The sequence below is a fragment of the Siniperca chuatsi genome, linkage group LG5 (genome assembly GCF_020085105.1).
Source record: "Siniperca chuatsi isolate FFG_IHB_CAS linkage group LG5, ASM2008510v1, whole genome shotgun sequence".
Lineage (NCBI taxonomy): Eukaryota > Metazoa > Chordata > Actinopteri > Centrarchiformes > Sinipercidae > Siniperca > Siniperca chuatsi.
In genome coordinates, this window is record NC_058046.1 from 15,729,836 (window position 1) to 15,744,227 (window position 14,392).

Genomic DNA, 14,392 nt, shown 5'->3' on the forward strand with positions numbered 1-14,392 from the left:
ATGGTTCCTACCTCCCACCGACAGAAAGACATACTGAGAAACACAATACACTCCTGTCAGCACAATGACCCACATACATGTTCATGTTGGAAAATCTGCATATTCCAGCTCTTATAGAAACTAAAATTCAAGTTTGCAGTGCTACAGTACATACTAACACCCATACATGCACAGAAACATAGTAGTAAACAAAAAACAACATATTTTCAAAGACACACACACACATATATACAAACATGCAGAGCAGTACTAGCACCAGTCACCTCAGGGAGACAGGCAGCAGAGTGATAGTGTGTGAAACATGGTGGAACGATTAAAAATAAATAGCATTTAGTTTCTTCAAAAAAAGTTGTGCCTCTGTAAACAATCTGGTTCATCCTTGTCCTTGGGCACTATCCACCTCCTCTACACATCAAGAACAGAAGGAAAACAGTCGAAAGGAAAGGGCTGGATAAAGAAATGTAGGGATGGCAATGCAACAACAGTGGTACTGTTAAACCAGATCTGCTGCAGAGCATGCAGATCTCCCAGCCTTAAGAGAGACAGAGGATAAGTTAAAAGATGGTGGGAGGGAAGTGGATTTGAAAGAATTAATGGTGCACAGGGGAGGGTGAAAATAAAAGTTTGGCCAGCCTCTCGGCTTTATAACCGCACCCTTCAGCTAAATGGGCCTACAGCGTGTCTTTTGCGGGTTATATGAAGGCTTCTGAGGTTAATGCTTTATTTTCTAGTCTTTCGTTTACTGTGATGTTCTAGTGGGATTCTGCATCACATATTGATCATCACTTTCTCTTCTGTTAGTGTTTTAATGACTAGAGTTACCTAATAATAAAGCTTCAGTGTGCAGATAGCCAATACCATCATGGTGAGTTATCCTTATCGGGTCAGAGTAGAATTTAGGACTCATGGTTGATGGTGGGGAGGTTTATGTTCATACCCTGCTAGCTTACTTGCTGCTTGATATATCATCCAATCTAATGTATAAACTAGTGACATATTAAGCAATAAAAAACTCATGTACTATGTAGTTAATATGCTTCAAAAGGGATAAAGTCTCACTCTGGCTTTGAGCTCTTTCGTACCATTTTATTTAATACAATGTTTGGATCTTGTATGTAGCTGGCTTGGCTCAGTGCCAGACTTATTTCCAACATGCTGTGCTAACTGCGTTAGCATTTAAAAAACTGTTAATTCAAAGGACTACACTGTATTAAGCTCTTCTAGGTAACATACTGTACTAGTTGTGTTTGCGAGCCTCTCTATGATCTGTGAGCTGGGTTACATTGCCAGTCTGCTGGTTACTTGATCTGAAGGATTTACTGCTAGACTCACCACATCCCATATTATTCAGAACATATCTCTCCTCTTTTCTTAGGAAGGGGAAGAGGAGGTAGACAGCACAATGAGGATACAGCTATTGGGGGATTAAAGGTGGGCACTTGTCCCACTGGTGTTTTCAGGAATATTTTCTTTTCTTTCTTTCTCTTTCACCTACTCTTTTTTGTTTAGTATTTTGTAATTTTAATTTGGCTGCTAAATATTCATGCAGTGTTTTGTCCGTGACAGCCTCACAATCTCCTGGGCTTTCTCACTGTGTGACGAAGACTAGCTATTCTCTCTATTTGTCTCTTTCTGTCTCTATGTTTCCTTCAGTCAGACTCTCTCTCTCAATGTGTGTAAAGGCCTTGATGAGCTTCTAACTGCTTTCTTTTATGTGATGTCCTTGTCATGGGAAAACCCTGTTAAAAACACTCATATACAGTATGTGCATATATAAATACATAGCATATAGCAGATGCAGTATGGGGAAGATAACATCAAAACAGAGACTTGAAAGATCCTTGTGTTCACTTTAAGTGACAGGGTGTTCGAATATATCATTGTCAAGTTTCCCTTGAGGCCATCCCAGCTTCTGTTGTCTATCTGTATTGAAACTCCTTCACCTCTTCCAACCTGACACTAATAAAAACACATATACGCATTCATAGTATTTATTAGCTACCCTCAATTGCCTACCCCATCAGCAACTTTGTCTACAAAGAGTAGTGAGTGGATTTGTCCAAGTCAATTCCGGTTTTGAAGAGAGTATTGTTTATTTATTCAATTTTTTTAGCGCTATAGATTTTATTTAGGTGCATTGTTAATATAGAGTATTCTACTCCAGGCTGTTTGGCTTTTTATCCAAATGCACTCAAACTTCTCCCAACTCACAGACATGCACTTTACAGGAGTACCAAATAAATATAAACATGGGATTTAAAGCAGCCACCATACATTTCTTAGTTGTTATTGCTGTGTTTTTTTGCTCCCTCACACATACGCATGCACACAGTCACACACATACAAGCACACACACATACATACATGCGCACACCGTCTACTTAATTGAGGAGAAAGTGGTCCAGCGGGACGGGATGGGAGGTGTGCGCGCATGAGCAGGCGAGTGGAGAGTGGAGCCTTGCGGGATACACCATTTGACACATGAGAAGACCCAGAGAAAACAAGCTGTCTGTGGGTTAATTACTACTCCCCTTTGCAGTTAATAAATACATTTCTGATCAAGCACATCAAAAAGGCCCACCATTAATTTCTCTTGCTCGCTCCTCTTGCTCCGGAGCATGTTAGCCTCTATTTGGAGCGCTCAAGTGTTTCATTGCAATTTGATTTCTTTTAAAACACTTCACAGTGTGTACTGACTAATTATAGATACATCAAAGAGTAGCTAACTGCCTTTGAATGAGAGTGTGAGAGAGAAAGAGAGGCTTGCGCTGCAGGGGGAAGGCTGCTCGCTCTTTCTCTGCTTCGCCCCCACTTTTTTCGCCCTTTTCCCCTCTCTATCATTCTTTAGCTATCATAGAATCCATCCATCCATCTCAGATCACTGTTTTTCAGTTCTCTCATTCTCTCTATCTCTCCCTTAGAGTCTCTAGTTTCTTCTGACATCTGCTTTCATGCTTGGCCGGCCTGCTCCTCCTTCGCTGTCTCTTTTAGCTGTATAGTTTTAAAGGAAGATGGGTCATGTTCCCCCAATCATGCCTCTTTGTTTTGAACCCTCTCTCTCTGCATCTCACACACACACATGAACTGGCCATCCTCCTCTAGGTTCCAGGTCTGAATTATCCTTTCTTCACCTGAGAACAAAATCTCACCCCAGAACGAACCATAGAGAGAGTAAGGGACTGAGGGGATAGAACCATAAAAAAGAAGTCCTTGCCTCCATCTCTCCCTTCGCTCTGTCTTTTCATCTGTCTTCGTTGCCAGGAGTGCAGGGGGGTGGACGTGTAAGTGTAAGTGGTAGTGGTGGTTGTGTTGAGGAAGGGTTGTCTAACCCACACTAACCTTCCTGCTCACAGAATGAAAAAGGAGCACTCTTATTGGATAGGACAGGGCAGCATTATATAAGGTCTTATGTAAGAATGCATCTGTCTCCCAGTACACAAATGTGTGGGTGCCAACCAGACAACCAACCAGCCACCACAACAGCCCCTCAGAAACATGATGCAGATTTTAAGTGCCATCCTCTGTGAACACATACATACAGTACATGCTTGCAGAATATCTTTCTGTACACTTTCTGTATAGTGCCATCTGTTTCAATCTATAATGAATATAGCTAGTTTTCTCTCTGTCATCCTTAGTTTCATGTGTGTGTAAGTGTATGTGTGTGTTGTGGCTAGGTGTCAGATGTGGGAAGAGATGCTTGAGGTGAGACAGATAGATATGGAGGATTTCTTGGCTCCTTGTGGACTTCATCGCTATACTGGTGTGTGTGTGTGTGTGTGTGTGTGGAGGATGAGAAAGATAAAGCAGTCACAGAAGTTAGTTTTACATAGCTTGGAGTTTAGAAAGTGATTGAATTTCCCTGCCATGATATGGCATCCTCAGTCTAAATTAGAGGTTTTTGTGTTGTATGGTACTTTGGACGTACTTTGTTTGTGCCTAATCAGATTCACAAGTTAAATTACAAGTTCAAGTAGTGGTACTTATATTTTCTCTGTCTCTTTAAGATATCCTATTTATTTAACATGGCAATTGCCATTTCTCTGTGCAATGCTCCTGTTTTTTTTAAAACTTTGTTTGCATAGTCAGTCTTCAGGTTTCTCACTCCTTAATCTTTACTACTAAACACACTGAACCCTATCACCACAATATTAGCAATGTTTTATGTCCTGTTTTGTGTCCTCATCTCCTTCGTCCTCCTAATTCCCCTTCTCCCAGTCGTGGTGACCCTCAGGGCAACGGCGATGCCAACTATGCCCTCTGTGCAGGACTCTTGGTCTGGCAGTGGTCTGTACAGCTCCATGACTGGCATGGTAACAGCCCACTGAACACATTGCGCTGTGCAAACACTTCTGTTTCCAGTCCACACCCTTTTTAGAGCATGCCTCTGGAAAATCACAAAAATGTACAATATTAGAATACATTATATTAAGTTTTGTTATTGAACATGATACTCATTCTTACTTTAAGCATCTATATGTTATACGCATGTAAAGCTCAAGCATATACATTCATAGCTGCATTCATGCTCTGTAATGCATACAGTTTTTTTCTTGGATGTCATGTAATGTTTATTGTCAGCTTCAGTGGTTTTAAAAGAGTACTCCAATGTTTTGAGAAATATACTTATTTGCTTTCTCACTTCACATTATTATTTTTTTTACATTTTTCTTTTTGTGTATTTAACATGTGTAGATATAGAAACATAAAGACACATTGTGGTTTAAGGTGCTTATGGTGGTTTAAGTTAGCCTATGCATCAGAGCTATTTTATAACCAACTGCTGGGAGAAGTGACTGCATGCACTCTTAGAAGTCCTGTCCTCATGGTAAAGTTGCTAGCTTTCCACACTTTCCTAACTTTTAACAAAGCCCAGCTGATTCTTGGATGGGTTGGTGGCTAGCTTGCCAGCAAACACAACACAAAATGTAAATAAGACCAATTTGAGGTTTTCTATTTTATTCAAAGTGTTTGCACTTTCCTTGACTTAACACATGCTGGACCAATCTCTCTGCTAAATGCATAGTCATAAAGTTGATATTGATCGTCTTACAGTATCTAAATCCCAGTCAGACAGCAAATAAGTTTATTTTGCTAAAATTTTAGAGTATTCCTTTAAACTGTGTCAAACTAAGTTCCACATTTATATCTACAGTATATGAAATACTCTTCAAGGACCAGTGCAACCTTCACCTGAGTTCTTCACCACACAAGCAAAAATCACTTTAATTTGTTGACAAAATCATCCCAGCTGTGAAGACGTCCATACGCAGGCTCTGAAAATCCCCTCATCTAATGTTGTATGCACGTCTCGGCCGCCAAACTCTGAGTGCTAACCTGTCTATTGCTTCTGGAGGGGATGAAGAGGTGGTTTGTTTTTATCTCAAGGTTCTCCATAGCTGGCGGGCTTGCAAGTGTTGCAGTAGTAGTGCCGTTTCCTGTGTGTATGTTTGTCTGTCTGCAAGTGGGTGCACACATACTGTATGGGCCTGTGTGTCTAGTGTGTGTGTGTGTGTGTGTGTGTGCACGTATGCATATGTGTCACCCCTAGCCTGGAGAAGCCTGTATCGTCCTGAGCAGAACAGCTTGGTGGAGAGCAGCTATCAGAGCCACGTTAGGGGAGGAGAGGAGGAGAGGGTGAGAGGCGATGATAAATGGCTGGGGCACACTAGCAGAAATTAGTGGAGCCGTATGCAAAGCTGTGGCGTTTTGTTTGATGTGAAACAAAAGGACCACCATGACAAAAGTGCCTGCCAGCCTGCACAGCAGGACAGCAGCCCTCAGGACATACACCATCACTACTGAGAAAGTGTGCGTGTGCATTTGCACGTGCGTGTATGTGGTAATGCATGCATATCATGCATGGTGCTGTTTTCCAGTCCTGTCTATATTATGTATATTATGCCTCTCTGTGTTTTTGTGCTCTGCTCATAATGACAGACAATGCCTAGCCCTTTGTAGACCATGAAAAGACATGGTTTCTTCCTCAGTACAGCTACAGCATATTTGCTCTATTAAGCGGCTGAAATACAGACGTCTAATTTCTCTGTGAATGAATAGGCATCTTAGAGAGCCGCTCTCCTCTTAACATAAGGATGTAAATTGAACTGTTTAAATGTCACGGCTAGCAAGCTGATTTGATTTGAATTGATTTGCTTGTTTCTGAAAAAAAAAAGACCTCCCTTGCCAAACCTTAGCTGCGCTGGCTGCCACAGATAGACCAAGGTCTTTCTTTCCACCTCAACAACACATTGTAGGGCTTCTGAATTCTTCTATCTGCTGTGATTATGTACAAATGGCCTTCATTTGCCATCCATTTCAAAGCTGTAGTGCTGCATTGTGACTAGAGGCAGATGACGCAGACCAAATTACAGCGGGTTTGCTGCCTGAAAAGGATACTCGCACAATAGGCTTTGTGAAGTATTCCCTTCAATACGTCGCCATTATTCTCACCTTTGTTGGTGTTTCTCTCTATGTTTCAGGAGCATATTTGGTTTCTAGGATTTAGGATTTTTAGGATTTTATTAGGATCCCCATTAGCTGATGCATAACATCAGCTACTCTTCCTGGGGTCCACACAAAACATAAAAGCATGACAACAGATAAATGTTTTCTAGATTACATTTGTGGTGTTGGAGAGGATTGGGGGTTGACCGGGTTTTACTCACCTCCTGTCTCTCTTGTGCTATTCCTTTAATATCTAGGAAAATTGATTTTGTATGAGATTCTAATTTTTGTGTTGTTTGCTGCATTTTTTGATTGCCTTCATTATTAATGAATTCTCGTTTTATTGTTGCACAGTTCCAAGACAATCATGCTCTCCAACATTGTCTGTTGATCTGTTTGCTGTATTTGTCATAAATGCCTCTTTACATTATACATATACTGCATTCCTCTTTTTAGTCAGATTGTTTCATAATGTCTCAGTTAACTGAAAGGAAGCAGCCTGTGTAAAAAGCAGTACAAAATTGCTTGTTTGCCTAACTTTTGTTCTTCTTTTGAAAGGTCCAGGGTTAGAAAGGTCATCTGAGACATAGCCAACAACCAAAGGCAATTTGAGGCACCAGTTTCATTTCCACACTATTTAGGATTTTGGGGATATACAGTATGTGTAATGTTTTGATCAAACTCTCCTATAGTGTACTCAACAGCCCAGAGGCAAACATGGAGCTGTTGCTCTCACCTCAAGCTCTGACGCAGAAACGGTCAATATGCTTCAAGATCACTTCCATACATTGTGGTTTCCTTCATCACTTTAAGAATCCCTCTTTCTCTCTGTATGTGTTTTTTACTTCATTTACAGTATCTCTATCTTTCTCCTTCTCTCTTTCTCTCTTCTCTCAATGGTAGTCAGTAGCTTCAGTACACAGCTGTCTTTTTTCATGACTAGTTTAGTAAGTTGCTGTCCATTATTTTATGCTTACACAGAGAAAAGTTATCTGTCTCCAGATCACCACAGTTACCTTGTACACAATTAAGTCATGCACTACTTCTAATTGGTCTGTGATAGCTTGAGTGATACCAATTTCAGACTCCGCGATATGCGGGCATTAGTAAATGTGTAAAATGCTGTTCGTTTTCAATAGTTTATCTTACCCAGTCCTTGGTCTGACCATCCGTGGTTTTAAATGGTTGAGCGCGCTTTCACCAGGTCGTCACGGTTACCCACTCTTCTTCTTCGTTCCTCAAAACACACAGATGTTGCCATGGTGAGGTAATTGAAAATCATTACACCTCAAACAAGAATTGTTGAGGTGACTATTCATAAGTCTCCTCTCACTTTTTATGTCTTCCTGTTTTTTTCTCCCTAGTGAAAAGGAAGGGAAATATCCATCTGTCCTCAGTACATCATTGTGCAAAGGCTCTTTTTAATCTCTCTTGTCCTGCTCCACCCACCCCATACCCCACCTCTTCAACATGGGGTCTTTCTTGCCCCTTTGTGATATAAGAAGCCAAGCTAGCTGAAGTTCATTTGAGTTCAGTTAAATCTTGAGGGATTCATCATTACATATTTACTGGCTGAGGCTGATCTTGCTGTAAGGTTCTACCCTCGTCCCATTGATCTAGTGCGCATGTTCACTCCTGAGGTTACGGGACGTGCTTCCATTTGCATAAGGCCCTGGGCAAGGTTCTTTCCACCATTGATTGGCCTGTCCATGAGCGCCCCGTGCCTTCTCACATTGATCACTTTGTTTTTTCCTGGAGACAGTGCTACTCAGAGTTCAGCTGCAGCTCCGGCATATCAGACCTGCCGGAGGAAGAGAGAGAGACCGACAGAGAGAGAAGGAGAGGAAAAATAAAGAGAGAGTACAAGAGAGGGAGTCAGAGGGGGTAGATGGAAAACTTTGGAGCCAATCATTTTTGGATACTTTTATTTTGAATTTTGACACTTTAGCAGAGAATGTAAAAACCAGTGTCACGCTGCCACCTCTGTGTCTTTACTCCCTCATCCTGTGTTTCCCTGAGCTAGCTGCCTGGGTATGTAAAGGCAATACAAGATATGCACTGTGCACATAATCAGATTTACAATGAAACACATAGAACACTCAGTACACACAGACAGATATTAGCATTTCGACTCACCTGAATTGCAGCTGAAATTGAACAGCCCTCCTCCCTTCCAGTTCATCCTCACCCTCTGCTTAATCCCTGGTCTGCTTGTATCAATGTACTATAGAGAAAGCTCTCCTCTCCACACGCTGTCTTTCACTACAGTTTTTTTCCCTCCTCTTGCCTGTTTCCACTGTTTTACCAACACTGCCTGCCTTGTAGCTGCTCGGACAGTCTTCCCTCTCTCCACCTACTCATTTGGTTAGCGAGGATGCTGTCTTGATTTACTCAGGGTTTCCTTGCTCTCTACCATATTTTAGCGGTGTGTTTTTATGCTATTTTAAAGTCAATATTATTCAATATTAGTCAATCTTATAAGTCTTCTGTTTTGTTTTTGAGTTAAGTTTATGACAGACAGACCCTAATCATACTCTGTATGTATCTGGTATAATATGATATGCACTATAGTTGATGTGATTGTATTAGTTTTTGCATATTCTTGTATTTGTGCAGTTCTTTGAATGTTGAGAAGATACAGCACAAAGTATTTAAAGGTAATTAGACTTCTTACCAAAATGACTCAAAACAGAGGTCTATAATAATCATGTCCTTGATTATTACATGAAGGCTTATGTGTTTGTGTTTGGATTTGTGCATATGTGCCATTGTGTGTTTATCCAGCATGGCGTCAGTGGCGGCGCAAGGCTCAGGCTCCCATGATGCACCTCTTCTCTTTGTTCTGCTGTGTGAGAGCAGTGTGCGGCTTTGTCTGCCTCTCTCGTTCCTCTCGGCTCGTTGCCTCAGAGGCAAGGTCTCGCTCTCTTCCCTCTCCTCTACTTCAGACCTCTCTCGCTCTTTTATTCACTCTTTAATACCCATTGGGCACTGCTGTCCACTTCTTTCGCTCCTCTCTCTGGTGTTCGTTGTCTTTTACCTTCCTTCTTAATTTGCGGCGAAACTCTTCTTCACTTACTTCCTTTGCCCCTTGCCTCTGTTTTTAAAAATATCAAATTACCGTCTGTTTTTTTTTTTTTTACTCTTACACTCCTCTGAGCTTCTTTGGTCAGCCTCCTACTGTCTACTACTCTCTCTCTTATCACTTATCTGTAAACTTACCACTTCTTGTTTTCTTCCTTTTATCTCATGCCCCGGTGTATATGGTCTTTTGCCTGGTCTTTGCTCTTCCTCTTTGCTTCTGATTCAATCACTTTCTGTTTCCCTTCCATCTCTTAACCTCAACTTCACATCGGCCTTGTTTCTTCATTCTTTGCCATCTCACTCTGATCCTTCACTTGAAACTGACCTCACTTCTGTCTGTCTCCTTAACAGTGTTTTTTATATTTTGTCTTTTTGAATAAATGTCTCTGTCTAAGACCACCATTTATTACCACTGCTTCCTCCTTCTTAGAGTCCCCTACTGTATTAAAAATTCATCTCCGAAGTGCTATTTCTTTATTATGTGTAAAACAACTGGATGGTTAAAATTGTAATCTAAACTTTATCATTCAATATCATCTAAAATGTCAAATGAATTATCTGTAAAATGCTGAAAATGCAAGATACTTTAAAAAGTATCCTCATTTGTTTCCTTTTTCATTTTTTCTTTTTCCTATTTGTTCTTTTGCTCAAACGTGCCTTTCATTCTTGCATTCGCTGTTCCCGCTATGGTATTTCCATGCATTCACCTGCTGTGTCTGGGTGTGTCAGCTGGTTACGACCTAGGTCACCTTCACCAGAGAGGGAATACGAGTGGTTGATGTGAGGTTTGAATGTGGTGAAGATGACATGTTGACAGCTCAAATGAATCGCTTGCCACATGTCATTTTTTCCCTCCTCCCTTGTTAATTCTTCCATAAGAATGCATACAATATGAGACGAGTCTTGAGGACATACGGGGTTGCAAATTGTCACGCAGGCATCACTCGAATTCAACACATTCAATTCAATTTGCCTCTCTGTGTTTTTTCCTTTCTCTGCCCTCAAGACTGTGAATGGTCTCATTCTGCGGCGAATGTAGGAGGAAGAATAAGTCTTAGGAATTGAAAGGAGAGAAAGTGTCTTTTCTGAAAAGCTGTGAGGAACAGCTAGGCGGATCCTGGTGCAAATGTCAGTGAACTCAGTGACTCTAGGGTTGAAGTTTAAACCCTCTCTACCTCCTCTGCTTCTGTTTCTCTCATCCTCTCTCTTTTTGCTTTTTCCTTCAAACTCTTCATCTCCATCCACACCCACCTCCTTCACTCTCCGCTTTCAGTCTTTCACTGCTTTTAAAGTTCATTGAATGCAGTGTTGGTATTCTGTGGTGTTTTCGCCTTGCCTACTCCAAATCCTCAGCACCAGGGTCACAGCATTCTTTTAGTGTGTTTGTAAAGAATTTTTCTCTGTCAATGCATCACCTGCAGACTGTGCGGTGTATTTCCTGCACATATCTCCAGTGTTTATATGGAAAACATAACGATGGGATTGGTGGCAAAGGAAAAACAATTCCACAGTTTCTCAGTCACTTCATATTTTCTGCACTTTAATCTTGAAATACTCCATATTGGCTATTCAGCTGATCTATACCCAACTCTATAGTCTCCGATACTTATGGAAAGCTTATTTTGAATCCTTTATGGCAATTTTTTTCCATGGGTGTATTTTAGTTATGTACCTGCAGTAAAACATATTTAATTTTTTAAGCCTGGAAAGCTGACAGTGAAAAGAGATGAACTGTTTTATGTGCCATTTTAAGGCTTTATGTGCTGTGAAATACGATGGGGGTTATGAAAGAGCAAAAGGAAGAGAGAGAGGAAGGGAGAAGGAGAGCGAGTGAGAGACTCCTGGTGTGGAGCAGCCTTTGATGTCTTAGCTGGCTGGGAGCTGAATGCGGAACTCACTGAAGGATAGGCCTTGTTTCATGGTGGGAATATGAAGCTGGTTGAGCTGTCCGACTAAAGAACATATGCGCACTTTTGCACAGATTTTTTTAATGGATTCATGTTTGTGTACATATGCTATTATCTTCAAGCATGAGTGTGCATTTTGCTCCAAAAGGCTTGTTTGTTGTCCCAGTAAGCTATGTTTTCATTTCTCCCCCATCATGTCACTCATTAGTTTGTGGTTCATGTTCAGATCAGTTACCAGGCCATATTGGGTGGCTTAGTAATTCACAGTCAGTGTGTGCGTGTGTCCCCGTCTCATATATATTCTGCTTTCCCATTAGATGGCTTCACACTCCCTGATTCCTCTGGACTCCTCTGACATCGGCTTTCATGCATGGCCTGCCTGCCTCTCTCTGTCTCCTTCTTCCCCTCTCACTTTCTCGCTCTCTCGGCCTCGAACATTAAAAACATCTTGGTTGTGTCAAGACTTCTTTTATTCCCCCGTACAATACACCCTCTTCCCCCATACTTGCTTCTTAACTTCCATCCCTTCTTCATCTCTTGCTCCCTCCATCCCTCTCCTTCCTTCCTCCAGTGTCTTGCCCCCCTCCACCTCACTCACCAACCCACACCCCTGTGTCTTCCACATGCCACTTCTCCCATGAATCCAGCCTTTTCACCTCTTGCCCCCCGTCTCTCTTCTTTCTCACTCCCTTCCTGTATCTGTTTTTGAGGCTTTGCTAGAGGTGATGGTTAGTTGGTTTGGTCTGATTTCTCTTTGATGAAAACACTAGGGGGCACTGCCTGTCCTTTGTTACCCCTCTCTTTCCCTTTGCAGGCTTCGATGCATGTGTATTTTTGTATGCGTGTGTTTTGTCTGTGTCTGTGTGCCCGTGCATGTGCTCCTGTTTGTGTTTGTATGTCTGTAATGGATGACACGGATCTGCATTCAGACAGACAGGAAGGCAGGCAGGCAGCGGGTCTCTGGTGGTCACCAGGGCTATTGCTCTGCACCCCCCTGTCCCCACTTCCACCCCCTGTTTCTGTTTGGTGAACCTAGGGGTGTAGGTTAATGAAAAGGGCTTGGACCACCGAGAGGAGCGACAGTCATCTCCCAGACACCTCTGCTCACCTCCGGTCCTATGAGACCCTTTCTCTATGACAGGCCCCCCTCTCCACATCTCTCTCCCCACATCGGCCCTTCTTCCCCTGGGTCACACCACATCGTCACAGCTCACCCAGTGTGGCATTAGACAAAGGTAGATGAACTAAAACAGAGAGTGGGGCATTTCTTGAGTGGATGAGAGTTTTTGTGTGTGAAAAAAAAGAGAATGCATGGTAGTGGCTGCCCTCTTTATGCAAAAGGCTAGGGATTTAGACATCGGTCGCATTCGGGTCGGGTCAAGGGAGAGTCGGCCCCAAAATAAAGATCAGCTCCAGACGCCAGAGTGGAACGGAGGAGACAGAGAACACAGATTCTACTCTGCTGATCAAGAGCTTGTTGCAATGCTCCACTTAATTTGACCACACCAGTAATACTCCAGTTTTCTGTGCATCTTTTCAATACACGCAATCCATACTATACAATTAGTGATCATGCTCACTTCTCTCATGCATCTTTAAGTTTGCTGATGAATGTTGATTGTTTTTGGAGGAAACTGAATTATTGATATGTTGTGGGATTTTTTTTTTCTTTTTTGTGGTAAGCAGACAGCTGATGAGGGGTGTTTGATAGTGCTAATTGGCAGCTCCCGTCCATGCAGTGTGTGGTTGGTGGTGGGTTGGGGCTGGGCGAAGTGAAGCACTGCTATTGTTTAGAGGTGTCAAACCCAACACAGAACAAAGAGGACGGGAGAAATGTGCTGTGCTTGCCTATCAGTGTGCTGAAAGCAGCTACACACACACACACATATATATATATATATATATATATATATATATATATATATATATATATATATATACATATATATATATATATACTGTATGTGTGAATGCACATGGGTACGTCCAATCCCACACATACACACACACACAACAGCACATTACCTGAGTCAACTACACCAGCGTTCACTCACACTGACATGCACACACCCAAACACACAAATACCTACTAATGCACACATGCACACTCTTAGACAAACAGCCTGAAAATGACAAGATAATCACCACATTCAAACTTACCTTCAGCTCTGGGTAAATGCCTTTCTCTGAGATAAACTAATAAATATACTGTTTTCTTTTCAAATGTTCTCCACTGAAGGCCCTAATTACCATATGCTGACAAAGACCTGACAGAGGTGTAATAGTTAAAAAGGTAATTTCACTACAAGTAGGAGTTTGTGTGGGGAAAAGGGTCAGTGTGCTTCCCCCATCCGCCTCTCTCTTTAATGGTTTATTCACGCTTTTCGAGGACTTTTTGCATGATTGACTGACAAGGTCTTTTTCCGAAATAGCATCTTCAGTAATGAGAAATAATTGACTCCCTAATCAAAAAAAGGGTTCATGGAATCCACAAACCCAACTGTAATCTTCTGTGGCATTTTCAGCAGAATTGACAGTCCTCATAGCTTCAGGCTCTATACCACTTTGATTTAATTGCTTTTTTTATAAGATTAATAATGTACTTTATACTGACTTGTGTGTGTGTGTGTGTGTGTGTTTGTGTATGTGTTCCTCATCCTTCTCTCAGGCTTTGTTTTTAATCAATAATATCACTTGAAAAGCACTTAAGCTGGTGTACTACTTTTTGTAGATTTTACATTTAATTCATTAAGAGAATCGCTGTGGTGATTTCAATATGTACTCAAAAGTATGTTGCTGTGGTTGCTGGGCACATTATTTTAATAAACTACAGTATAAAACATTGCAAAAGAATAACAGAAGAATAATAAATGTAAATTATTCTAAATGGAAGTTTTCTTATGTTTTATTCAAAATGTAGTGTGTGCTTTAAACAACAGCATAATAACAACAACAAC

At 41.4% G+C, this 14,392-nt stretch overlaps 1 protein-coding gene and 1 long non-coding RNA gene across 8 annotated transcripts in view; one reads left to right on the forward strand and one right to left on the reverse strand.

Moving 5' to 3' along the window:
* The window catches only part of fam172a (family with sequence similarity 172 member A), a 160,503-nt gene that overhangs the window by 76,298 nt on the left and 69,813 nt on the right, over positions 1–14,392 (forward strand). The gene's annotated exons all lie outside the window — the stretch shown is intronic.
* Positions 6–8,828, reverse strand: LOC122877082. The gene is made up of 3 exons (XR_006378185.1): positions 8,584–8,828; positions 7,597–8,248; positions 6–4,387 (listed from the first exon to the last, which is right to left on the reverse strand). It is a non-coding gene; the product is annotated as an uncharacterized LOC122877082 (long non-coding RNA).